A 25,552-nucleotide genomic window follows, 5' to 3' on the forward strand; every position below is an offset into this window, starting at 1 on the left:
ATAAAATATGATTAAATATTTTCGAAAGAGGAGGGAAGCCAGAATGATGTTTTCCATTTGTATAGCTAAGAAGAGGAAGCATTCATTCAACAAAGATCTAGCAAACACTTTCTATGTGTTAAGTCTTGTGTTCGGTTTGGCTGTCTCACTTTAATCTCATTTGCTCTTCTTCCAAACAGTTCAGTAAGATAGATACCATGAATCACTAGCTCACAGATAGGACAACTGAGCATTCTCCAAGAGGAGTGGCTTCCCCGGGGTCAATTACCTTGTTAGAGGCTGACCCAGAACACAAACCAGGTTTCAGTGCCCCTCTAGAAGTCTTTGTACAACAGCAGAGGGAGAAATTTGAACGCATTAATCATTCTTCCTTGATTTTCAAGTTGCACTGGATTCCTCTTATTTCAGCAGTTCTTAAAATGTTTTTAAGAACATTTTACTCCTCAGTCCTATTTCCCATGTCCCACTCCATCTCTGAACACAACCCCACTGTTGGTTTTATGTGGTCATTTAGAGTGTGACTCTGGCTTTCTTTTTTGGCCTCCCACTTCTGCGAGGGAACGGCGAGCAGGAGAGAGTAGAGATGAGTGAGGCCCAGTGCACACAGCGCATCCATACTTCTCGCAGGACAAACCGTCAGTGGAAAATGGCCTGACTGCCGACCCAGAAACATTGTCCAAGCAAACCTACGGATGTTGGAAAAAAAACTCACCATTTTCTCTTTCTACCTGAACATGGTCAAGTTTCTAAGCATTAAAAGTCTCACAAGGGTCTCTTGATGGACTCCCCTTGGAACCTTATTCGGGCTTCTCACAATGGCAGAGTACTTGGTTTACTAATCACCAGCTTTGAGGGTGTGTCAACATGCTAGCTATGCTAAAAGGACCTTGATAAGCTGTTACATTTCCCAGGGGGCCCCATTCACAGAAAAAGGCCACAATAAGCAAAGCCCTGGTTTCCAATATGAGCTGTCACCTCCCACCCAGGATCCAACGACCAACTGCACCATCAACAATGCTTTGTGGCAAACGCCAGCCGTGTGACAGCCTCAGTCCCCCAGGGAGACATTCCTTCATGCCTCTCATGGGAATAAGGCCACAGAACAATGGCTCCCATTCCTCAGTCTGCACAACCATGGATTTTGTTTGATGCAAGTGTTAGAAAAAGAAAGACCTCCTTTGGGCTACTTAACAAATGTTCCAGTGCCAGCTGTGTCACTGGCTCTGTGATAGGTGTTGGGAAGAAAGTGCTATATGAAAAGTGCTAAAACAGGAATGGGTGAAAGAAGCCCATGTGTTCCCTGGGAGCCTAAATAGGTCTCTTGGGAGGGGCAGGGAGAGAGAAATACCATTTATAAATATCTTCTAGGTCCCGTGCACGCTCAAATGTCTTCTTGCTTAAAGTCCAGTGTAGCCCTTCAAGAGAGCCGTTGTTCTTATTTTACAAACACAGAAACTGAGGCTCAGGAAAGCCAGATCCCAGCCTATCTGACAACCATGGGTGTTTCTACCACATCATCTGCAGCCGGGTGTCATATTGATTTCAATCTGCAAGTCTGAAAAAAAGAGTCATCCACATTTCTTTAAAGTGTTCTTCCATGGTATAAATGTATCTAACACAGGAGAATTTGTTGGCCACCTACAGCTCTACCACAAAAGAAAAGATGTCCGAATTCAAGTGACACAACTGAAGCACTGTATCACGGAGTGAGTTTCTACAGTTTATAGTACCTTTCTGTACTCTATAGTTTATAGTACATTCTACAGCTTATAGATGTATTAATCCACATTGGATTAACTTAATTTTAAACATAATATTTCAAATGTAGAACTTTACATATAGAATTAAAAATATAGATTTTATATGCACGTGTGCAAGGTAATATTTCAAAATTAACTTCTGATTTTAAAATCTGGAGTGATATTACATCTAGGATACAATTATCCAGCCTGTCCTCTCTCCTAACTTCCTATCTCATTCTTTTTTTTTTTTTTTTTTTTTTTGCTGAGGAAGATTAGCCCTGAGCTAACATCTGTGCCAATCTTCCTCTACTTTATATGTGGGTTGCAGCCACAGCATGGCTGACAAGTGGTGTAGGTCCACACCTGGGATCCAAACCCACGAACCTGGCCTTCTGAAGCAGACAGCGCTGAACTTAACCACTGTGCCACAGTGCTGGCCATTGTCATTCTTTTTCAATTTAGACATCCACTTACTATTTCAGGGAAACATGATGTTAAGTATTAAAATAAATATAAATTAAGGAACAGAATACTACCAAGTTTAAGAATCTGATTTGCTTTTTTACTTCTTGCATATTCCAGAGTATAGAGAATTGTTAAAAGTTATCATAATAAACATGTTACAGTACATCCATACAATGGAATACTACTCAGCAACAAAAAGCAGTGAACTATTGATACATGCAAAAATATGGATAAATCTCAAAATAATTATGTTGAGTAAAAGAAGCCAGTTAAAAAGGAGTGCATAATGTATGGTTCTATTTATATCAAAAGTCTAGAAAATACACTGATCTTTAGTAAGCAAAAACAGATCAGCGGTTGCCAGGGCAGGGAGGGGCAGGAGGTAGAGATGACAAAGGGGCTTTTAGGGGTGATGGCTATGTTCATTGTCTTGATTGTGGTAATGGTTTCAGAGATGGATACTTATGTCAAAACTCATTAAATTGTACACTTTAAGTATGTTTATTGTATGTTATTGTACCAAACAAAGTTGTCAAAATGATCATAAACCATATTTTTTCAGAGAAATATAAAGACAAAATTTGGGGAAATTACCCACATGTGTATAATATTTTGGGCACAGGCTCTAGATTCAGAAAAACTGAGATTGTGTCTTAGTTCTCTCACCTCCTAGCTATGTAACCTTCGTAAGCCTCAGTTCTATCATCTGTAAAATGGGGGAAATAAGTCACTCCCTCCCAATGAGCTCATGAAGATAGCACAGTGGACCCCACACACATTAAGGACACACCACTATTCTAAGATGCATATATGCATATGTATAAATAGGAAGGGATAGATGTATGCATGTGTATTTCTTACGCAAAGCAGATAATGTGGCACAATCTATGTAGAGCACAGGATAGTGATGAACCCAAAAGAAGCCATGAATTAACCTACGAAAAATGAAACTTTTGTTATTACTGTTATTACTTTCCCAAACACCATCTTATTTTTAACAAAGACATGAGGGAAGTCTTATTATTACCCCCTTTCTGCACCTAAGAAAACTGAAGCAGAAGGAGCGGAGAGTCAACCCGCTAAGGAGTGGTGGAACCGGAAGTGGAACATAGACACTTCGGCTTCAGGTCTAGGGTTCTCTGGACAAACCATAGGAGGAAAATCCAAGGTCATTTCTCCATAGTGGTTAATAACTATTCTGTGACTCAGATTAAACACAGTTTCTAGTCCTAGAGTAGAGCAAATATTAAGGAGAAGAATCTCTCTGCCCTGTACCCCTCTGCCAGTTCACTGTGCTCTCTCAAGTGAAGGGCATTCCAATAGTTCTCAGCTGCTCTGGATCATCTTCCCACAACTCAAATGCATGGGCCTAGGATGCCCACAAATCGCTTGGTCTAGGCTTCTATGTCTTCCCCTCCCACATTGCCTTCCTGCCTCCACGCCTTTGCATACATGGTTTTGTCCACCCATGACACCTGCCCACACCTCTGTGCCACATCACAGCTCTGCCAGAGCTGGGAGGCGTTACTGATGCCACTCATTCATTCATTCGTTTGTTCATTCACTCCACAAAGTGTATTAACCAATTGTATTGCCAGGCACTGATTCGGGTGTTGAGAAAACCACACCAAACAAGCATCACCTCCTCCATCTTTCCCTTCTCTGCCTCTGACCTTCTCTCTTTGCACCTATATTGTAGTGGTTTCTCTACCCTTGAGAGCTATGACAGGGGCATGGTACAGGGCTTGAGACATGGGAGACAAACTCTTATTCCAAATCTACTAATTTAAGAGAAGGGAAAGTATTGAATTTGATATAATAAAATATTTGATGTAAATAATGCTCAAGCCAAACTTGAATAAGGCTGAATTGGTTTAAGAACCTTTAGGAAACTAGCCTCACAGGAAGATGCAGGAAGGCAACTAGGTGCCCCTAGGGCAAACTTTTGCCTTTTGTTGTCATTTGGAAGAGGGATTAAATAGGTTAAAGATAAAATTTAGATGGTGCTTCAAATTGGAGTTTCAGCAAAAGGATGAGGGAAATAGTATAGAGGAAAAATAATTATTGAAAATCTGAGAACATTTTAAATTTACTTAAAAGCAACTTTTCCACAAAGGAAGTTCTCGCAGGAGCAGCAGAGAATGTTTTATAAATGTTATAGGTTTTTAAAATAGAGAAAGTGATTTACATAGAGAAAATGTTTTCATACATATCATTTTTGGGCATGCCTCTCCCTTCTGCTCAAAACTACCACAGACAGGAGGTTCTCCTAGAGTTTATAACTGATCAAATCTGAGGTCTAAAATACTCTATTTCTTAAGAAAGCTGTGGTCTGAGCAAAGGTGTGATATACAGGAAGCTGCTGTGATAATCTAGTCCGGGCCACAACTGTTTTACAACTTAAGCAGCTTTTAGACTAAGTGTATCCCACAGAATTGTACTAGAGACTAGGGATTAATTAGCAATGAAAGTAATGAAAGCCTCAAGTCTTAAGTGTTGTTGTATTCAATGCTAAGATACTGGTATAATTTTTAAAGCTGAACAAGGCATAAATCTTAGGAAAACTTACAGCCTGAAATCTTATCAAAGTCATGATAATGTTCCTTTCTCTAAAAAAGAATCTTCCTCTCTCCAAAAAAAAAACTTTGCTGGCTATTTGTTGCATGCCTATTCATTATTTCTAAGACCCCTTCCACATCTGAAATGTTACTTTTCTAAGATGTTTATGCATACAGTATAATAACCAGATAATGTAGTGTACTCTGCGTATAGAGTAGATAGTGGGGGAAGCAAAAGAAGAGACAAGCATCAGAGAAGAAGCATGTAAGAATAGTTTCTCTCTTACTGTTCTATTCTCACCTCCTCCAGAAAGTTTAACAGGAAGTCACAACTCTCAGTTGCATAATTCGTGTTTTCCATTCCCTGCCTATTTTTCAGCTGAGCATTTATTAGAAACATGAAGTTGGTCCTAGTGAGAACATCATCACGACACAAGTTATTACATGTGACGTCACTTTGGTCTGCAATCAAAGCACTTGGGCTCTCCCACCAAAATACTTCACCTGCCACAGGGTCTGTGCCGTTGAATGTGCCCCTGAAGGGATACAGAGACTGGGGGATTCCTTTAGAACAAGGGGACAGCAAATATAAGAATGGAAGAGGACGGACTTCTGCTTCCACTTCAGTTAAGCAGCCACATAGTGCTTTGCTGGGTCAGTGGGAAGGTATATTCCCACCATCATTGACAAAATTTCATATGCCTTGGTTTCTGTGCTGTCATTATTGCTAGGGTTATTTTTTTGTTCTCAGAAATGGTATGCTGATGTACATTAGTTAGTGTGCCTCAAAAAGTAAATTTGTTGATTTTTCTCCTCTATAATCCATACCTTGATTTTGTTTCTTTACAACAAGCACAGAAGTGTGTTACTTTTATAAACAGAAAAAAAATTAGTTATCTTTTTATCCATTCCACCAACACTTATGGAGCATGTGCTTTATGCCGGAGATTGTGCTGGGTATTGGAGAGGCAAAGTTGAACGAAATACAACTCCACCGCCAGGTTAGTTCATCAAAAATCAGCTCACCAAGAGCACATGTGTCAAAGTGATTCTTGGCTGTTTGCCCTCAAAACTCGCAATCTAAGAGAAGACATAGATATGTAAGCAGCCATGAGATGCCTGCTTCATTAGTTGTGTGAACAAAGCCATTGTTCAAAGCTCAGAGAAGAAAATAATTCTTCTTCTGGGTTAGGGATCAATTCAGTGAGAAAGTGTGATTTGATCTGGGCTCTGAAGGAGTCAGATTCAGTCTGTGTTGTGTCTTTTAGTTTTTCTTCATGACTTCAAGCAAGATGACGGAAAGGGTTTATTTTTTAAAGGCCAGTTTGAACTCTAGACTTTGTCCAAACTAAGCACAAGGGAGGTTTTCCTTTTACTTAGGTGCTTTCCCATAATCTCACAGAATTCTTAAAACTCTTTGAACACAGTCTCCTCACCCACACACGACTCAGTGAAGCCAAAAAGGCAACTCCATTCTCCCAGCTCCTGGTCTGTTGGTGAAGCCATTTCCTAGTTACGCATATTCAGGCCTGTAGTTGGACAGGCCCACAAGTTCTGACTTCAGCAATGCACTTCAACTGCCTTTGGAGTAGCTGTTTGTACACTGGGCTCTCCTTTCTTCTAAGGAGTGCACTCCTAGCTGGTGGTCATGTCTTGCCTCATGATGTCAGTCAGATTCATAAACAACACCAACCCAAGTGGTCAAGAAACTGGATGTGTTTCAGCTGAAGAAAGGCCAGGGCTCACAAGCAGATAGGAAACTAAAGAAAACCAAGGCAGGTGTTCATCCATATGATGACTTAATGTGACTTACAATAAAGCAACCTAGGCAGTCTTGCACTGGGACACACAGCTTCACAAGAGGGGTCCCCATTTGTCCCTCTGCCTGGTGCATTTCTGCAGGGCATAACCTGCCAACCATGCTTCAAGACCTCGAAACCTCTACTGTTTTGAAAATATCTGCATTGGTTTTGTGCTTGATGCTACTTTATCAGACTCCCCAAAAGCTTATGGGCCACTTCTATTGTGTCTCATTAGGTCCTCATTCATCTGTGCACAGCTGGACAGAATGCTGCTCCCAGTGGAGCAAAAGCTTATAGCTCTGTGTTTTCAATGAGACTCCTAGGCTGCCTTTGGTATTTTGGGGTCTGGGCTGGGACATGACCAGTCCTCAGAAATATTGACTTCCAACCAATGCATAGACAGTGAAGAAGTTCTTAATAAATTAGGTGTTGTCTTGTGTATGTTACACCAAGAATCTGGTAATCAATATACATCAATCCTTGGGGGTCCAAAAATGTACTTTGATTCTACATGCTAGGTCCTTTGTTGCCTATTCAATAGGGCTATATGAAAAGGACAGATAAGATCGTGTCCGTTATATAGTACTGCTCAATTCTTGCAGGAGTAAGGGATTAGTTTAATGGGACTAAGGAACCTATGCTCATGGAAAAAACTGAACGCTGTTGGATTGTCAGAAAAAACTGCATTGGCTTGGAATGTACTCTGTTCATAACATAAAATACTTTTGTAAGGGCCATAACTGACAGGGTGGAAACCTTGATGGCTCCCTTCCATTGTTTCCACTCCCAATGTGAAGCAAAGATCACAGGTCCCCTTTGTCCACTGGTGTTGACAAGATGGAAACAGTTTGATAATGCAGTGCCTTCAGACCTAGGATTTGGTACCACCTTCTCTGTAGGATTATACAGCCCACTATGTACATTCCAACCTGGACTCGTGCCCTCGACAGCTGGTCTGGTTGCTATACAATTACTTTGCAATTTAAAGTTTAGATAAAGAAGAACCGGCTTAGTCATAATTAAAAATAGCCTAATGAAAATTGAGAAATGTTATTTCAGGTTAGAAAGAAACACCCCTGAGCAGTCCAGAAAATTATCTTCTAACAAAATAAGTGTAGGTTTACAATAAATTAGAATAAATAGCCTCATAGAATTAGAGAGGTTTTTTAAAGCACGTTGCATTCAATTTAGACAAAGGTGACATATTTGGGGAACGGTCCATGATGCCTAACTTTCTCTGTTAAAGCAGGACACACGGAAGCTACTCACAGACTCAGCTCCAGTGTAATTTCTTGCAATGACTTATTTAATTTCCGTCTGCTTTGGTAGCTTATACACATCATGAGGGCAGTATCCCCAACATCAGCAGTGCTCCTGGCAGAGCGCCTCTTCAATACATACTTGTTGAATGAATGAATGACTGAAAGTAAATTTACTCAGACAAGCTTCTCACAAATGACAAGAAATTTGAGGAAGACAGTAAATAAATCTTTGGGAATCCATCACTTCCACTAGAAAAGCAACTTATATACCCCCTCCTTTTCAAGCGGCAAAGAATAATCAAATATCTGTGAGATCTACACATGATTTTTTTACATTACCTTGGGCAATGACTCTCAATCACAGCAACATATGATGATCACCTGAGGAGCTCTAGAAAAAAATCCCAATTCAGACAGAATCTCTAGGCTGGGGTTGAGCCTGGCTAATTTTTAAATGCATCTCTGATGATTCTAATGAGCAGACAATGTTGGGAACACTGACCAAGGGGCACTCTTTCCCAAACCTGTCTGATCCTAAGAATCACCACGGTTGCTCAGCCACAATCAGCCCTGACTGGTCTCAGGTTTTTAATCTTTGCCAGTTTATAAGGTAAAAAGTGACTCTGTTTTGTTTTGACAGAGAAGCACTCGGTTCTAATTCTTAACGGCTGTCTGACTCCAAATTTCACCTTATATTGAGTTGCCATTGCTTCTAATTTCATGTTAACACAAAAGTAATTTATTGCAGGATTATTTTCCAGGCTATCTTGGGGCATTTCTTCTTGTCCTGAAATAATATTTCTACAACTGTCATTAGACTATACCTGCATTACTGTAAGTCCATTTTCACCTATCTAAAGTAATTGCAGCATGTGGTTAAGTGTCAGGATGAGCTTTTTGGATGCTAAGCGCTGTGAGAGTGCAGAGCAGGGAGAAATTGATGTGAATTTCAATGCCACGTGGAGAGGACTCGGGCTAGAAGTTGATGGATGGCGGGGGAAAGGGGAACTGCGTCCTGGCAGAGGGCACAGCAGGTCATGAGGAAAGGGTCATTCTAGGAACACGAAACACCCGCATCCTAAATCCACCATTGCCCATTTTCCATCTGGTGCTCCTGCCTCGGTGCATCTCTCCTTTGTACACTTTCTGAATCCTACCTCTCCTATCCGTATTCCCAAACTCCATCCTCCGTCTGATCAATTAGACTTGGAAGTGGGGAGCTAGAAGTCTCCATTTTTAACAAGTTCCCCAAGTGATTTTTCTAATGAAACACTAACTTAGGGGGATGAATCTGTCTACACTATTCAAGAGGAAGATAGATGAGACAGAATGTCCCCGAAAGAGAACCAAATGCAACAATCGAGTGCTTCTGTTGAAATAAATCAGACATACCATTTTTCATTTATCAAACTGGCGAAGATGAAAACACTTTGCCCCACTCAGTGCTGATGATGGAATGAGCTTTTACGCACTGCTGGTGGGAATGTGAATTGGTACGTTACTAAAGGGCAATTTGGCAATTCTTATCAAAAGGCTTAACATTTTTCATACCCTTTGACACAGTAATTCCACTTTTAGAAATTTTTCCTAAGGCTCTGGTCTCAACCTTGGCAATTTATCAGAATCACTTGTGAAACTTTTATGAACTACAGATTTCTGGGCCTCAGTTCCTGGATTCTGATTCTGTAGATTTGGGGCAAGGTCTAGGAATCTGAGATTTGAAAATACTGATGTAATTTGGGCTTATTTTTTTAAATTTCAAGCAATAAAAAAGTTAAAATTTGGTAAGAGCCCCCCACTCTACTTTCTCTCCTCACTCCCTGTGGGTGATCACACTGGACATATCGTTCTGTATTTTCTCACTCAGTAACATATTTATAATCATCCTTCCATTTCAGTATATTCAGATCTAATATTTTAATAGGTGTATGGCACACATGGAAATAATTCAATTTATTTAACCATTGTGGACATTTAAAGATGGACATTTGAGATTATTTTCACATTTTTGTTATTATAAATAAGAAAAGCAGTGAAGATTCTTGTATCAATATCTTCTCTTTACCTATGTGAGAATATCTGTAGGATAAATATCCAGGAATGGAATGGTTGAGTCATATTAAACTTTGATATTGACAAATTGCTTTCCAAGATGGTCTTACCAGATGTGGTAGACATACCTAACTGTCCACGAAAATTCCTGCTTCCTCTCTGATAGGCTGCAGTAAGTCCTTGGAAGTGGGAAGTGTCACCCCATCCAGAGATTACATTTCCTAGCATTCCTTGTATGGTACTGGAGCCAGGTAACTAGTTCTTGCTAATGGAATGAAGATAAAGTGTGCCATTCTAAGCTAACAACAATCTCAGATGTGGCTGTGACTTCATGCTCTTTCTCTTTCTCTATCTCCTGTCTGTCTGCAAAGACATCCACACCCCTTTGGAATAGCCCAGGCACACTATGGAAGGAACTTGGATCCCTGACTTGCAATGAAAAGGAAAGCCACTCACATATCTGCAGAATAACCAACATTAGACTGTTACGTGCATGATAAGTAAAATCCTATTGTCAGATTGTTTATTTAATACAGCAACTAGTGTTACCTTCATTAACATATCAGTTTACACTCATGTCAACAGTGAGTATCTGCATTAAAAAGAACAATTCCATGAGCCATTTTGATGCATGGAGTTAAGACCCACTGTCCTAACAGAATAATCATAAATATGAATGAACTTTAAATAATAGGTATGTGTGCTTCACTTATTTATGTTGGTGAAAAACTGGAAAAAGTAATAAACATCTAGTTAGCAGGTGAATTCAAATGATGATGAAAAAGAATATTTAATGGCATGGAATGCCATTCCATGGTTGGTTCATTATTTGAGTGAATGTATTAAGCTTAGGAAGGAGGTTATAAAACAATAACAATTTTTAAAATAAGTTAAAAAATATATAGGAGTAACAATACGGGCAGGAAATATACTATAATGTTAACAGTGGTTATCAGTTAAAGATAAGATTACAGATAATTTTTTTCTTTTTACTTATCTATGTTTTCTAAACTTTCCTCACTAGGTATATATCACCTCTGTAATCAGAAATAAAATTCTTTAAAAATCAGTAGCTATGATATTAAACTACATTAGCAAAAAGATATAATCTACAGGAACTCAGAGATAAACCATCTACACGGCTCTGGATTCGTGTGGTTTGAGCCTCAATAACTTACAAAAGTTGGCTAACTCTGAGAGGAGACCTGAAACCACAGCGGTTTATATGCTTATTAAAAGGCCTTACTCAGAGCAGTTTACCAAGAAGTACACGTTTATTAATTGATTAGCAACGTTGGAGCTTAGGACCTATATGTGGAGCTAAAAAGAGCTGTAGACACAGGAAATTAATAGTCCCCAAAATACAGTTTCTATCTTCTAATGCATGGAGAACTATTTTTTAAAAATGAGAACCAGATGTTCTTCCATTCACTGATAAGTTCTTTTGTTCACTGATAAGTGAATGATGGGAAAATGGGTTGAATTTACAGCAGAGTGACAAAAGATGGCATTTCCTGATGACCATGTTGGTAAGGCTTCGGAAAGCCTACGAAGTCTGCTCATGTTCCCTAGAGATTTTAAATAACAGGAAACAGACTGAGATGATTCAGCTGTGGTTTTAAAAACCAAAGGATGGGACACCCTGGGAGGCCCTTCTTTGCCCTTTGATTTCTTGCTCATATGAGAATGTAGGAGAGGATGATGAGTGGTGTTAGATACAATCATAACACTTAAAAATGATAATTATTGCACTTAAAAATGACAAACAAAAGTTAAATGTAAGGTTTTAAATTTCATTGTCCCTATAAAGATATACTGGAGTAAAAATTGGAGACTAAACACCCATTTCTAGAGGAATGGATAAATTATAGAACCTCCATAAGATATTAAAGACCTACATAAGAATGCTGTAAAACATTGCTGAGAGAAATTAAAGACTTAAATGGATGTTTCATGTGGTTAACAGAGGCTGGGGGATAGGAAAGGGGAGACGCTGGTCAAAGGGTACAAAGTTGCAGTCATATAGGATGAATAAGCCTAGAGATCTAAGGTGTAGCGTGATGGCTACAGTTAATAATACTGTATTGAATACTAGAAATTTGCTAAGAGAGTAGATTTCAGGTGGTCTTATCAGACACACAAAAAAATGATAATTGTGAGGAGATGATATGTTAATTAGCTTGACTAGTAATCATTTCATTATGCACATGTAGATCAAATCATTATTCTATACACTTTAAATATATACAATTTTTAAAAAATATATAAAATAGGTAAAATAAAACAACTAGATTGCATTTTTGTAGTCCATCTGGTAATCTCTGCTTTGGAGAATAAAAGAAAAGGTAATACTTTCAACTTATTTTATAAGGTTGGTTATAACATTGATATTAAAACCAGACAAGGACTGTAAAAGAAAAGGATATATTTTCAAGTAGATGCAAAATCCTATGTAAAATATTAGCAAATCATTCTACAGTACATAAAAATCAGTTTATCTCAGGAGTGTACCAATGGTTCAAGATAAGAAAATTTATACAACTTAAGTATGGATTAAAAGAGATAGGTATATAATTATCTTAATACATGCACACAAATCATTTGATGAAATGCAATATTCATCAAGATTTCTAAAAATCTCTGTAAACCAGGATTATAAGGGAATTTCCTTAACACCATAAGCCAATAGCAAGCATTATCTTACTAAAACATTTCACCTGCTATGACTGCTTCACTTCAATATTGTAGTGCAATTCACAACTAATAAGAGAAGAAAAAGAAATAAGAAGCATAAACTTGGAAGAGAACAACCAAACCTCTCCTTATTTGCAGAAGATATGATTGTCTAGAGAAAATAAAAGAGAGTCTGCACAAAGTTAGAATCAATAAGAGAGTTCAGGAAGATTTGTATTCAAACATCAGTAGTATTCCCAGGGACTAGCAATAATCAAGTAGAAAATGTAATGGAAAAAAACGATACCACTTAAAATATCAATAAAATGTAAAAAAAATATACATATGGATAAATCTAAGGAAATATATGCTATAACTTTATGGGGAAGGCTTAAAAATAACACTGAAGAACATAGAAAAAGACCTGAATAAATGTAGTGACATACCATGTTCATTGATGGAAAGATTCATTATCATAAAGATATCATCTTCTCAAATTAATATGTAAATTTGATTCCGATAAAAATACCAACAGAAATTTTCATAAAATGTAAAATACTAATCTTAAAATTTATATGGAAGAAAAAAGGACCAAAAATAACCCAGAAAATGTTGAAGAACAAAATGGGAAGTTTGGCCCTATCGAATATCATGATTTATCATAAAGCTATAGCAATTAAGAGTGTGATATTGGCACAGGAGAATAGACAAACAGATCAATGAAACATGATAGCAAAATCTAAAAACAGACCAATACATATAGGAAAAATGGACACATTACAAATTAGTGGGGATACAATGGATTATTCAATAAATGGTGCTGGAATAATTGGTTATTTATGTAGAAAATAAAACAAAATTATATCCCTAATCTACACAAAGAAAACCTTGTTAAGCCATAAACATGATGAGTTGCTCAATTTGAAGAGTAATCAGAGAAATTCAATTTATAGCAGTAATGATCTATCTATTTTACAACTATAAGTAAGTAAAAATGAAAGTGCGGAAACAACGACAAGCATTGATAAGAAGGTTCTAAAACCAGAACTCTCATACACTGCTGACCAAAAAATTAGTTGATTAAACTGCTTTTGAGAGTCATGTGGTAATATCTACTAATGCAGACAAGGTTCATATGCCAGCTAGTCCCCTTCTAGGTGTACCCTACAACAGTGTTTTTAAAACTGCAGGCTATGACCCATTAACAGATGATGCAATCAATTCAGTGGGCGATGAAAAGAAGGAAAGAGGAAAGGTGGGGAGGGAAGAAAGGGGAAAAAATAACAGAATGTAACACAGGTTGGAAAGTGTAGTCAATGATACTGATTTTAAAAAAATGAATGTTTCATGTTGATGTATTGGAAGACTCAATATTATTAAGATGTCAATTTTTCCCAAAATGATCTATAGATTCAATGCAATTCCAATGAAAATCCCAGAAGGTTTATTTGTGGAAATTAACAAACTAGTATTAACATTTATATGAAAATTCAATAGATGGAGAAAAATCAAAACAATTTTGAAGAAGAACATGGTTTCTGGACTTTTACTGCCATATATCCGGACTTATTGTAAATGAAGAGTAATTAGCCGAAATGTGGTATTGGTGCAGGGAGAGACTAACAGACTAACATACCAGAGACCCACATGAATACAAGTCGCCTGATTCACGACAAAATGCCACTGCACTGCAATGAAGAAGGGATGCTCATTTAAATAAATCATTGGGGGTCAACTGGGAATCCATATGGAAAAAGTCTACCTTGACTTCTACTTCACGACAGACACAAAAATCAATTCTGTATGGATCATAGTCCTAAATGTGAAAAGTTAAAACAAAAAAGGTCTCTGAAGAAATCTAGAATTTTTTAATGATCTAGGGCAAGTAAAGATTTCTTAAACAGAACCTGAAGAGCAGTAACAATTAAAAAAGATTGAAAAATCGGACTTCATCAAAATTAAGAGCTTTTGTTTATCAAAAGATACTATTTAGAGGAGACTGACAAGGCAAGCCACAACGTGGGAGAAGCTATTTGTATAGTTGTATCTGACAAACGATTCATTCAGCATAGATAAAGAACCACAAATCAATAAAACAAAGACAAAACAATTTTAAAATGGGCAAAACAGCAATCACTTAAAAAAGAGGATATTGAAAGGGCCACCCAGCGTTCGATTCTCAATATAATTAATCATTAGGAGAATGCAAATTAAAATTACAACGAAATACCACTATACACACACTAAAATGACTAAAATGAAAAAAGACTGACAATAGCATGTGTTGATGAGGAAACAGAGCAACTGAACTCTCACGCACTTCTGTGGCAGTGTACCTTAGTACAGCCGCTGTGGAAAGCTGTGTGGCAGCATCTCCTAAACCCGAACATCTAAATGCCTATGACCCAACTCTACCTCAGGGAATATACTCAAAAGAAGTGAATGTGTATACCTAGTAAAAGATGCAAACAAGAAGATTTATAACAGTTACATGCGTAATGTGCAAAAACTCGAAATAGTCTAAGTTTCCATCCCCAGAAGAATGAACGAATAAGTTGTGGTATATTTATATAGTGGAATACTAACCTGTAATAAAAAAAAAAACACTACAACTACAAATAACAAAATGGATAAACCTTACTACGCAGAGTGAAAAAAGTCTAACCCTAAAAAATAGTTCTGTAAAGTTTCATTCATATGAACTCCAAAATACCCAAAACAAATCTACAATGATAGAATAGTTATCTTCGTGAGGGGTGTTGACTGAGAGAAGCACGAGAGAGCTTTGTGGGTGCAACAAACATTCTGTATCTTGATCTGGTGGTAGTTACATGGATGTTCATTAAAAAATAATCCACTGAGCTATATCAGTAAGATTTGTGTGCTTTATTATATGTATATTATGTATCAAAAAGTTTTTTAAAACGTGATGCACTTTGTTCTAAGTGCATTGTAGAAAAATGTGACACAATATGTGACCCCAATCCACATCTTTTTCGGTTTGACTATATGACCTCCTCATGAAAGGAGAGTAGGCAGAGCAGAGGGATGAGGAGGCCCTCCTATGCGATCTCTAGGTGGCCGTAACAGTCACTTGCTCATGGCACTGTGTTTTACTGTGTGAGGAACTTCAAAATCTTTTGTACTCTGGGAATCCAAAGAGTCAGAGCTCTTGACTTAGCTCCTGGGGAGTTGGTGTTGGCTCAGAAAGACCACCTCTCCCTTCCCAGGTGAAGGCTATTCTAGGACATTTGTCTTTGGCTTTCTTTCACTTCAGTCCTTGATCCTCTCCAGAGTTAGCACATTTTCTCTTGGCTTCCAGATGCTTAGTCTCCTTCCTTCCCCTGAAAAAGAGCTTTCCCAGCGCTTCCTGCTTCTGGTCCCATCCAACCTGACCTTCTCACACATGAGCCATACACTCTAAAAACACTTCTTCCCAAAGCCAATTGCCTCCATCCTTAGAAACTGCTGATTTCACAAGAAAATCTTATGATCTAAATTGTGCTTATGGATGCTAAGTGGCATTTGCGATAATGACATGACATTTGTTCCATCTAGTTAGGGATATTCATTGCAATAAAGCAGTAGTCACATTTTCAATGTCAGCTCAACTCTTCATTTATTAAACAAGACACCGAGCTCCTGCTATGTGCTAGGCTCTGCGTTAAGCACTGGGGATGCAAAGATGAATGTGCCCAGGGAGCTCACAGTCTTGTGGAAGAGACAGGTAACTTTCCATTAACTTCCTACTGCACTCCACTTAGAATTTATCAAACTCTTCTTGTTATCGCACTTCCTTCCCTAAACCTAATCTTCATTATGCATCAATATCCACGTAATAACCCAAACTAAAACCCTCAGTCGTCTATTTCTCTCACACACTTCATTTCTATGCACTCGTTACGTGTCAGTTCTTATACCAAATTATTTCACAACTCCAGCAGTTTTTCATCCCCACTGTCACTGCCTAGCTCACATCTTACTTCCTTTTCCTTGAACTATTGCCATAACGACCAAACAGGTCTCCGTGCCTCCATTTTCACCTGCCATGCTATCCTCCACACTGTTGCCATGAAGTCTCTATTTCTATCTCTACCTCTTCCTCTGGGAAGACTTTATATTGCTCAGCAAAAGAATCTAAAGGAGAAGATATGGTGAGCTGATGGTGTGCTAAGCTACAGAGAACCATGAGATTAATTTTTTCCAAAATAAATCCTTACAGAGATGACGTAAGTCCTGAAAAACTGGTACGTATGAAAGGCAGCTAGATTTTTCTTTAAAATTTTGATATGCTGCTGCTTGTTTTGTCATTCCCATATCTTTCTACTGAAGCAGAGATCACAGATTAAATGACAGAAAATAGGGTTCTGGACTCCATAGAGACACAGAAGGGTCTTCTCAGTTTTGGGGCACCAACGTGGTTCTTGGCTGCCTGGACCACTTTAGCATCTCATTGTGCACTTAGGAGCCCAGTCAGCAGCTAGGAGTGGGATTGCCATGTTCTTGACCAAAGTAGCCAATCAAAGGATTATGGTAACAGAGTGCTGAAGATCAACCATGTAAGTGTTCTTGGTTCTGGATCCTCATTTTTGGAAGGAAGTAGTCAGGAAAGATAGGTGTCAACTGAGCATCCTTTGTCCCTTCAGGTCATCTCTGGAGAAAGCAGTATAATGAAATCCTGAAGTGTTCCTGGTGACCTGGTGAGAAAATCAGCTTCTTCCCCAAATTTTGAACTTCTCATTGACAAATTACAATGAATGCCTTTAAAATGATTTGGACCAATTAAAGGAATCATTCAATGCCTACAAACTAAATTTAGTTATCTACCAAGTTTAGAAATCTGCTTGATCATTACTCTCCCACACCGCAACTTTAAAACTAAACATAAATTGGTTTCTAATTGACTTGGATTATATTGACATACTTGTTCACAAATAGATTTATTTATTTTTGCTCTTATTTTTACACTTCTATTAAACTTACTTTTATAAAAATGTCTCAAGCAGCAAATGTTAAGGTAACAAGTCTTACAAACTATCTTGGTTTTGATTATGGATCTCTTTGGAAAGTTTCCAGATCACAGTGGATTTAGAGCCATGTAGCCAGCTTTCCTATGGGTCTTCATCTCCATGTGATAAGGACAACTAAAATAGGAAACTATTTTGCTAAAAAACTGTTGGCAGAATGACACAGTTCTCCTACTTTTAAAGTGAATCTCTGCCCAATTTTTTCTTCACAACCATCATGCCACTCCCAGCAAATGAAACCAATGGACAGTAAAAGTCAATATTTGCCTCTGAACATCTTCATATCCTCTTTCTCAACTGGCATCTGTGTCTCCCCATCCACCTTCCCAATGGCGAGATTAGTCATGACACTAGACGCTGCAGAAATCTAACCTTTTTCTTGGCCATGGCTGCTCTCTCCAGGGTTGGCAGCACCTCTGAAAGCTTCTGTTGTGGTCTGTCAGATCAGTAGATTCACAGGCCTCATCAATCTGTTGCAGTTTCCATGACAGCTCCCGGACAGATTGTGTGGGCTTCGTATTTTCCAAAACCAAGAGCTGACTTCACTTTTCATTCATATGAATAGTTTAATTTCTTTCCATTGGTACATTATAGCTAGTTTTTTGTGTTAGGGAAGATGAAAATTATCCAATCTCTGGGTCAGTTCTCTAAATTCAGATGCTTTGAGGAGAAGGAGAATAGGCGTTGGAAAGAGGAAAGAAATCTTTCAGTCTTAGGAGAATTCTCCAACATTCCTTTGCCTACAGCAGACAAGGAGTTGCTCTTCCTAGACAGAAAATTTTCTCTGGGTATGTTTTCAATAAAAACATATATTCATGTCACACTCTGGCTTAAAAACCTTTGGTGGCTCCCCATTGCCAAAGTCCAAACTGCATAGCATGGCATTCAAGGTCTTCACACAACCCTCTCTTACTGCTTGAAATGCTGGGCTTGTTTGTGGGACAGGCATTCTCTTGTCATGTTCATGCTCTTGTTTTTCCCTCTGTGCATGATTCCTTTTCCCCCCTTCTCCTCTACAGAGCTTGTGAATCATCCTTTTAGAACCAGCTCAAATGTTCTCAACTCCGTCAATTAGGATTGCAGATACCTTGACCATGGTGTTACCACACCACAACATAAATATTTATTTGCACTTCTGTCTGCATTCTAGATTGCAAACTCTTTGAACGTCAGAATTTTATCTATGTCCTTTTCACCCTGTATTTTCAGCAATCGATAGCCTGATGTTACAAATATACCTGATGAAACCAATATTAAATCAACAAATCTCTATGGGGTAGGTACCCAGTATTACCCCAATGCAAATTATATGAGCTCTACTTTAAGACATCCAAGCTACCATTTGGAATAAAAACTAGTGTACTATACACAAAGTAATTATTGCGTAAGGAAGCTTCAGATTCTGGCATAAACTTCAAAGAGAATCAGAATTCAGGGAAAGGACAACATTATAGACTCGAGTCATAAACTATTAGAGAAGACTTAATAAGGAGGGAGAGCAATCCAGGCAGGCTTGGACTAAGATAAAGGCTGAAGGAATATGCACAAAATGATTCATGAATGAAATTTTAGGCGAGTGGGGTCTGGAGTTGCTCACATTGGATTTCCAGTTAGTGTGATGTGCGCAGACAAGGAATTGCGATGCACACCATCCGCCTTCTGTTAGCCACCCCAAATTATGCAGCAAACAAAATCCTGACAACTAATTCACATTTCATCTTAAACGGCGCGACATGCAGGTCTTTAAGCTTAAGAAACGTGAGCATTGTGATATTGACACCAGACAGTTATCTCAGAGGGAAACAGATTTGGGGTGTGTGTGCTGGGGACTTGGGGAGGTAACCGTGGAGTGAATGACAAACTGGCTGCCACCCATGTGCAGCAAAAGGACCTGAAAGATTGAACCCTCCATTCAGCTCTTTCAGAGTTAACACAAAGTGGCTACCCCAGGTTCTTTCAAGTCATAGGTTGAGTCACCTCTTCGCTTCTCTGTGTGTGTGGTGTACAAGGGGAAGGAAGAGGAGTGAACTGAGAAAGTAGCATGAATTAGAGGATAAGATCTGGCAGATTCAGAGCAGCTTAGTAGCTAAAGCAACTCTTTTTCTCCCTTGGTATTGCAAAAATGTGTTTCTAATCTTCCCTCTTGTCATGTTAAAAATGTCACTTCACCTGATACTCAGAACCAATAGGATTTTTGCAGACTGGGCAAGAAGGAACCCCATCTTTGCTCAACTTTCGAGGAGCTTGCAGCTCTGACACGTATTTTTGTTCAGGAAAACCCAAATGACCTTTGAGAAAGAGGCGGTAGTGGTGCAAAGAACAGAACACGTGAGGTGTGGGTTACACTTGCATGCGCCCCTCAGCCACCAAGTTTAAAACTCTAATAGAGTCTTTACCTGGTCAGTGAAAAATGCTCCGTAGGTGGTAGGATTACTAACCACAGAGTTAAAAACGCTAAACACGGTCTTTCTAATTGATGGAAATTATTTTTCTGTTATCAGACAAGATTGCTGATGTCTGCTACCTGTTACTTCCCTAACACGAGTTTTTTTGAGGAATAGCCAGTTTCTTATGTATTCTATATCTTATGTACTCTGTATTCACTTGTTGTGGCAGTACTTTTGAAATTTTATCATGCATGCTTAACCTCTGTATCTACTTTCCTTTAGTAGTTCCTTCCATGAGGCTATCTTTGTGGTAAACTTTCACCTTTGTTCAATAGTTTAGCTGGGTAGAGATATTTTTTTTTCAGTTTTGTGAAGAAATTATTCTACTCCTCTCTCTTATTACTATTTTAAATTTGGATCTCAGTTTATCTCCCATTTCTGTGTAAGTAATACAGTTGGCCTCCATATCCATGGGTTTCATTGTACTATGCCATTTTATACACTAGACTTGAGCATTCATGGATTTTGGTATCTGTGGGGGTTCCTGGAACCAATCCCCTAAGGATACCAAGGGACGATTGTATATCTGTTCTCTCTTGCTACTTTTAGGACCTTTTCTTTCTTTCTGGTGTCCTGCAGTTTCTTTTTATTTATCATGTTGAAGACCTGTATTTCTGGAATCTAAGAACATATGACGACCATTGTGTCAGCTCCAACTTACAGTTCTGTTTTATAGTTAAATATTTTTCTTGACTATATAAAATTTCCCTTAATTCGTGATAAGCTTATCTATGCATTTAAAAGTCTATTATATTTCATCTAGCATTTCTATGTATTTCAGTGGGACAATTTTTAAGTTTATCTAGCTAAAAATAGAAGTCAAAAGTAGAATTACAGACTATTTAGATATGAACAATGAGAGCACTACATATTAATGTACATAAAAAGTAACTCTCAATAATGCATAGATCTAAATTCATTTGTAAGACAAGAAGAAAGGCAGAAAATACTTAAAATGTTGACTTATGTCATTAGATGTTAGAAGTTAGAAAAAGAACCAAAAGTTAAAGGAATACACCACCAGATTGCATGATATATGACCATAACAAGTGTGGGCAAGGATATGGACCCAGAACCCTTACTCTGCTGGAGAGTAAAAAACAATTTTGGTATTATCTAGTAAAATTAAAGATGTACATACGCCACGATTCAGCAATTCCACTCTTAGTTATATATCCTAACGAAGTCCATGTGCATGTGCACAAGGAGCACATGCAGAAATGTTCAGACCAATATTGCTTGAAATAGCAAAGAAATACTGGAAATAACCCAAGTATCCATCAACAGTAAAACGTATCAACTGTGATACAGTCACACAATGGAATACTATGTAGGAATGAAAATGAACAAACTACTGCTGCGCACATCAAATGGATGAATCTCAGGAACCATGTGAAGTGAAGAAAACAAGCTGTGAAGAATAAATAAAGTGTGATCCATTTATGTCAGGTCTGGTAACTTGCAAACCTAGATACTATATTGTCTAGGGATGCCAGTATCTGCGGTAAAACTGTAAGAAAAAGGAAGAGACTGATAAATGCAAAGTTTAGATTAGTGGTTACTCTGGGTGGGGACAGAGCAGAGTGGAGTTAGAGAGGGGGCACAGGAGGCTGGGTATAAAACATCAGCAGCAGCCTGCACTCCAGCCTTCCTTCTGCATATATATGTATACATGTGTGGATTAACATTCATCAAATATTAATATGTTTATATGTAGGCAGTAGATTTTGGATTATTTCATTTTTCTTTGCATTTTTTCTGTAGTGCTTCAATTTTTCATTGTGAACATGCACCATTTTAATTTTCTTAAAGTTATTTTATCTGAGGGAGAAAGAAAGGAAGGTTGTTATAGACTGAATGTTTGTGTCTCTCCAAATTCATATGTTGAAATCTGAACCCCTAATGTGATGATATTAGGAGGTGGAGTCTCTGGGAGGTGATTAGGTCATAAGGGCAGAGCCTTCATCAATGGGATTAGTGTCCTTATAAAAGAGACCCTAGAGAGCTCCCTCCCCCTTCCACAATGTGATGTTGCAGTGAAAAGAGAGTCATCTAGGATCCAGGAAGCTGAATCAGACACCAAATCTGCCAGCACCTTGATCCTGGACTTCCCAGCCTCCAGAACTCTGAGAAATAGATGTCTGTTACTTAAAATCCACCCAATCACATTGCATTTTTGTTACAGCAGCCCAAACAGACGAAGACACAGAGAGGAAGGTGAATGAGGAAAAGAGATTTGCAACAGAAAGTTCAAGAACAAAGATCCAGCAAGCAAGCTCCTATTGGGTTGAAAACTCATGCCCACACAAAAATCTGCACGCGAATGTTAATATCAGCATTATTTATAATTGGCAAAAATGAACAAACAAACTGTAGCACATCCATACAAGGGAATATCATTCAGTGATAAAGAGAAATGAGCTATTAAGCTACAAAAAGACTTGGAGGAAACTTAAAAGCACATTACTGAGTGAAAAAAGCCAATGTGAAAAGCCTACACACTGTATGATTCCAACTATATGACATTCTGGAAAAGGCAAAACTACAGAAACAGTAAAGAGACTGGTGGTTGCCAGCAGTTTGGAGGAGAGAGAGGGACAGATGAACTGGTAGGGCAGAGGAGATTTTCAGGGCAGTGAAACTGAAATGGTGGATACGTGATATTACACATCTTTCAAAACCCATAGAATTGTACAGTACAAAGAGTAAATTCTAGTGTAATCTTGGGTTTTAAGTTAATAATAATGTATCACAATAGGTTCACCAATCATCACAAATGTACCACACCAATGCAAGATGTTAATAATAGGGGAAACTGGGAGAGGCAAGTGGAGAGGGAGTATATGGGAACTTTCTGCACTTTCTGCTCAATTTTTCTGTGAGCCTAGAACTGCTCTAAAAAATAGATTCTATTGGTTTAAAAAAAAAATCCAAGAACAGGGCAAAGTACTCTTGAAATATCTGGGGCAGATTTTTTTTTTTTAAGCAAATCCTAACATAGCCCTTACCACGTGCTTTACAATTTGTCAATGCTCCTAACATCCCTATGGGGTAGGTACCAGTGTGATTCTGCTCACACTGCTGAGGGGACTGAAGCCAGAGAGTGTAAATATCCTTCCCTGGGCCACACAGCAAGTAAGTCACAGAGCCAGGTTCAACCTGATGCAGTCCTTGCTTCTGGTCTTGACCTGAGGCTGCCTCCCCTTGAAGGGCTTAAGGCCAGCTGGACATCAGCATTCACGCTTCCCACCTTGGGGCTTGCTGGTAGTCCTGGTCAGTGGTTTTGTTTAATTTGTCTTTTATAACAAGTAGTTATAAATAGCAAATTAGAATATTGAAACTGGAAACCTCAGTTGCTCTGTAAAGAACTGAAATAAATCTACCTTATATCTGCTTAGTTCCTCTGGTACTTTATTATTTGCTTTTTTTTTTTTTTTTTTTTTGCTATAGTAGTTAAAATGGATTGTATTTAAAGTCCCAGAGGATGAAAATGTTGAAACTAAATAAGCATAGTATCAATAGTTTTTTGACAGCAGGTCATTTCTTTTTTCTTCTTCTTCTTGGGGAAGGGGCATCTTGTTTTACCATAAAAACTTGTCTTAAGCCTCAATAAATTTAAGAAGATTAAAACCATATCAAGCATCTTTTCCAACCATAATGCTATGAAGCTAGAAATTAACTACAAGGAAAAAGATGGGAAACTGACAAATAGGTGGAGACTAAACATCATACTACTGAACAATCAATGGATTACTGAATAAATTAAAGGAGAAATCAAAAAATATGTGGAGACAAATGAAAATGAAAATATACCATATCAACTCATATGGGATGCTGCAAAGGCAGTCCTAAGAGGGAAATTCATAGCACTACAGGCCCACCTTAATAAACAAGAAAAATTTCAAATAACCAATCTTAAACTACACTTAACAGAACTGGAAAAAGAACAAACAAAGCCCAAAGTCATCAGAAGGAGGGAAATAATAAAAATTAGAGCAGAAATAAATGAAATTGAAACAAACAAACAAACAAAAAACAATAGAAAGGATCAATGAAACTAAGAGCTGGTTCTTTGAGAAGATAAACAAAATTGACAAATCCTTAGCCAGACTCACTGAAAAGAGAGAAGTCTCAAAGAAATAAAATTAGAAACGAAGGAGGAGAAATTACAATGTATACCACGGAAACACAAAAGATTATAAGAGAATACTATGAAAAGCTATATGCCAACAAACTGGACAATCCAGAAGAAATGGATAAATTCTTAAGAGTCATTCAACCTCCTAAAATTGAATCAAGAAGAAACAGAGAATCCGAATAGACCAATCACAAGTAAAGAGGTTGAAACAGTAATTAAAAACCTCTCAAAAAATAAAAGTCCAGGACCAGTTGGCTTCTCTGGAGAATTCTACCAAACATTCAAAGAAAATTTAATACCTATCCTTCTCAAACTATTCCAAAAATATTGAAGAAGATGGAACATTTCCTAACACATCTTACGAGGCCAACATCACCCTGATCCCAAAGCCAGATAAGGACAACACAAAGAAGGAAAATTAGAGGCCAATATCGCTGATGAACATAGACGCAAAAATCCTCAACAAAATTAGGCAAACTGAGAACAATACTATACTAAAAGGACCATATATATACCATGATCACGTGGGATTTATACCAGGGACTCACAGATGGTTCAACATCTGCAAATCAATCAATGTGATACACCACATTAACAAAACGAGGAATAAAAACCACATCTCAATAGGCACAGAGAAAGCATTTGACAAGATCCAACATCCATTTATGATAAAAACTTTGATAAAAACTTTCAATAAAATGGGTATAGAAGGAAAGTACCTCAACATAATAAAGGCCTTATATGACAAATCCACAGCCAACATGGTATTCAACAGGGAAAAACTGAAAGCCATTCCTCTGAGAACAGGAACAAGACAAGGGTGCCCACTCTCACCACTTGTATTCAATACAGTACTGGAGGTTTTGGTCAGAGCAGTTAGGCAAGAAAAAGAAATAAAAGGAATCCAAACTGGCAATGAAGAAGTGAAACTCTTGCTATTTGCAGACAACATGACTTTATATATAGAAAACCCTAAAGAATCCATCAGAAAACTATTAGAAATAATCAGCAACTACGGCAAAGTTGCAGGGTACAAAATCAACTTACAAAAATCAGTTGTATTTTTATACTCTAACAACGAACTAACAGAAGGAGAACTCAAGAACACAATCTCATTTACAATTGCAACAAAAAGAATAAATAAAATATCTAGGAATAAATTTAACCAAGGAGGTGGAAGACCTATACAATGAGAACTATAAGATGTTATTGAAAGAAATCGATGATGACATAAAGAAATGGAAAGATATTCCATGCACATGGCTTAGAAGAATAAACATAGTTAAAATGTCCATACTACCCAAAGCAATCTACAGATTCAATGCAACCCCAATCAGAATACCAATGACATTCTTCATGGAAATAGAATAAAGAATCCTAAAATTC

At 37.9% G+C, this 25,552-nt stretch overlaps 1 protein-coding gene across 3 annotated transcripts in view; it reads right to left on the minus strand.

Moving 5' to 3' along the window:
- The window catches only part of STAT4 (signal transducer and activator of transcription 4), a 97,469-nt gene that overhangs the window by 62,659 nt on the left and 9,258 nt on the right, over positions 1 to 25,552 (minus strand). The window lies entirely within an intron of this gene.

The sequence above is a fragment of the Equus przewalskii genome, chromosome 17 (genome assembly GCF_037783145.1).
Source record: "Equus przewalskii isolate Varuska chromosome 17, EquPr2, whole genome shotgun sequence".
Classification (NCBI taxonomy): Eukaryota; Metazoa; Chordata; class Mammalia; order Perissodactyla; family Equidae; genus Equus; species Equus przewalskii.